The following is a 3,780-nucleotide window of genomic DNA, read 5'->3' on the forward strand; positions in this document are numbered from 1 at the left end:
ATCAATCATCTACGATTTTCAATAACATTGAATCTTCTTTTCTGGCCATATCGAGGACTTATCCTTCATCCTTTTGGTTGGCCAATAGAAAGAATTTGAAGTTTGAATCTCTTTTCGCAAAAGCTTCACTCTTTTGGGAGTAATGCTAAAGGTAACTAGAGATTTGTGCAATAAAGATTCTGAAATCAACAATTGATTGACAAATTGACTAAATTTTCTTGAAATCCTTGGTGAAAGTGAGTATCTGAAGTCTGGCTCAATACATCCGTGACGAAAATTCTCCTCTCTTTTTCCCCAAAAAGAGAGACTCAGGCTTAGCCCTTACCTGAATGGGAAATGGGAAATACTCCTCTCTTCCCTGAAGAGGAGGTGTTTGCAAAACGAACTTTCGAAGAGAAATTGAGCTTTCGTCAAAGCTCCCTAATATTAGGCTTCTCTTATGGAAAGGGGGCCGATAATAGTGAGCTCTGAAAATTGGGTCATGAAAGGAACGAGTCTATCACACTCTCCTTGCAAAGAGGGTCTTTCGTGACGAAAAATGACCTAGTATGAAATTGGGGGGTCACAAGAAAAACGAGTCTCCGTCGAGCCTCTCCCTTAAAAAGGGTTCCTCGTGTGAAATTGGAAATTGTTTTGCAAACGGTTCACAAAGACGCGGGTCCCTTCAAACTCTCCCTGAAAAGGGGCTAAGTGAACGAATTGGATAGCATGCGAAAAGAACGAGCTCCCTCGTGCTCTCCCTAAAAGGGGTCTCTCGCAAGAGAAAATGATTGAAATTGGATATTGAGATTGATTGACCCGAAGGTCAAAATTGAAAATTGGAAAATTGGTTGCTGAAAATTGAATGACTCGAAGGTCGAAATTGGATGACCTGATGGTCGAAATTGAGAATTGATTTGACCAAAAAGGTCAAAATTGTGAATTGGTTGACCGAAAGGTCGAAATTGTGTGACCCGAAGGTCAAAATTGAGAAATGAAGGTCAAAGATTGGAAATTGATTGACCCGAAGGTCGAAATTTGGAAATTGATTGACCCGAAGGTCGAAATTGGAAATTGATTGACCCGAAGGTCGAAAATTGGAAATTGATTGACCCGAAGGTCGAGGTTGAGATTGGTAATTGAAATTGAGAATTGAAAATTGGGTGACCCAGAGGTTGAAATTGGAGAATTGCCTGATTTGAAGATTTAAATTGAAATTTGGAAGGCAAAATATCAAATTTGAGCAATTGACAGACCCTGATGATCGAAATGACTTGGATCAATAAAGGAGAATGATGAGTTCGAGTCAGAGCTTGAATAAAATACAGAGATCACGAGTCGGAACCCGGATCAATAAAAGAAAATGAAGAGCTCGAATCAGAGCTCGAATGATGTAATGAGATCACGAGTCGGAACCCGGATCAACAAATGAAAATGATTTGAAATAAAACCCGAGTCGGAACTCGGTTTTCTGAAAAATTGGAATTTTGAAAATGTGCCAGTTTGAGTACTGGATTTTGGAATAATACCAGTACGAGCGCTGGGTTTTGGTTCAGTATTGGTGATGACCTTTTGATTTTGAATCATTAGGAATTGTGATGGGACTGTTTGTTGAAATCCCAATACTGACCAGATTGTTGTTAATGCAATTGAATGCAAATGAATATGAATTGATGCATATGAATGCACATGTGCATGAAATGAGGAATTTGTTTATCCTGCCTGCATATAGAACAAAATTTTAAAATGCCCCAGTGTAACTGGGAAAGAAAGTTGGATCATTATTTGAAAGAAACAGGAAGGATTACAAGAGAAGGATAAATGTTTCAAGTATAAAAATTTTTCAAGTGTCGAACATTAATAGGATCTGGCAATTCTACCCCATCGGCATTGATGAGCCGATATGAGTTGCGGGGTAATGCTTCTTTGACAACATAGGGACCTTCCCAATTTGGCGATCATTTGCCGCCGGGACGATGCTTGAGATAAGCTGTGGATCGAAGTACTAAATCATTGACTTTGAATCTTCTTTCGATGATAGATTTCGCATATTGCCTGGCTACTCTCTGGCGATAGGATTGAGCATGCTCTGCTGCTTTTAGCCTTCTCTCGTCGAGTAAGTCTAGCTGCACTAGTCGCTGCTGCTGGTATTGATCAAGAGGTAATTGCAGAAGTGAAGCAAATTTCAAAGCGGGCTTCTGAACATGTAGCGGCAATACTACTTCTGTCCCATAGACCAGTTCTGATGGGGTAGCATTCGTTGGTGTACGAATGGTGGTCCGATAGGCCCACAGTGCATCGTGGATCTTCTCATGCCAGTCACGGCCTGTTTCCACAGTTCGCTCCAAGATACGAATTAAAATCTTGTTGGTGGCCTCTGCCTGACCATTCCCTTGAGGATAATATAGAGCGGAAAAATGGTGATAGATCTTGAATTTTGAGCAAAATGTTTTCATCTTTTCATTCTTGAAATGACTGCCATTGTCTGACACAATGTCATGCGGGATGCCGAAACGGCAAAGGATGTTCTTGTGAATAAAAGAGACCACGTGTCGGCCTTCTACTGTGCGAAGAGTGATGGCTTCTACCCACTTGGTGAAATATTCTGTTGTGGCAAGGAAGTATTTGTGGCCATTTAAAGCTGAAGGAGTGATGGGACCTACGACATCGAAGGCCCACATGAAGAACGGCCATGGAGAAACAACAGACTGTAAATAAGTTGCCGGAGCATGGATAGAAGGTGCGTGTATCTGACATTGTACACACTTCTTCACATAATGATAACAGTCTTGTTGCATAGTTTTCCAGTAGTAACTTGCTCTGATGATTTGCTTGACAAGGGTTTGGTAGCCGACGTGGCCGCCACAAATGCCTTCATGTGCTTCTCGCACGACTTCTTTGGCTTCGTCTTCGTCTAAACATCTGGAATACTCTGAACTGAATCCACGACGATAGAGGACATTGGCCAAAATGAAGTATCGAGTAGACATACGCTGGATTGCTCGTTGCTCTTTCTTTGAGAGTTCTGGAGGAAATTCGTCAGTTTCTATGAAAGTTTTGATATTGTAATACCAAGGCTTTTTCTTTTGTTCCGCCTGGTTTACTTGCTCCGATGGGAGGAAAGCAGGTTGGTCAAGTCTGCCAATTTCAAAAGAGCGACAAGATTCTCCATTCTTGAATGCCATAATGGAGCCTAAACTGGCTAGGCTATCGGCCACTTGATTGAAATCTCTCTTGATGTGGAAAATCTGAAATTCTTCGAACTTGCTGACAAAAGCCGAAACAATTTTCTGATAGGGAAATAACTTCGGATCTTTGACTTGCCATTCGGCTCGAACTTGATTGACAACAAGTAATGAGTCACCGTAGGCATGTACTCTCTTGATATTGAAGTCTAGCAAAATCTTTAGACCTTAAATCAGGGCTTCATATTCAGCCATGTTGTGGGTACATTGAAAGTCTAGCTTGAGAGAAAATGGAATCATCTCCTTCTCAGGAGTGATTAATAGGATTCCGATGCCTATTCCAGCCATATTCTTAGAACCATCGAAAAATAAATTCCAGACTGGAGATTGCTGGATATTGCAAATTTGCTCATCAGGGAAGTCATCTTCGGCTTTCATTTCTTCGGCCAGAGGAAAATCCGCCAATTGATCTGCAATTGCTTGGCCTTTGATTGATTGCTGCGAGACATATTCTAAGTCATACTGCATCAATAAGACTTGCCATTTTGCGACTCGTCCGCTGAGAAAACGTTGCTCTAAGATGTATTTGAGGGGATTGAGTTTAGATAGGATTTTG

The sequence above is a fragment of the Nuphar pumila genome, chromosome 1, assembly GCF_984573655.1.
Source record: "Nuphar pumila chromosome 1, dmNupPumi1.hap1.1, whole genome shotgun sequence".
In the NCBI taxonomy this organism is placed as follows: Eukaryota; Viridiplantae; Streptophyta; class Magnoliopsida; order Nymphaeales; family Nymphaeaceae; genus Nuphar; species Nuphar pumila.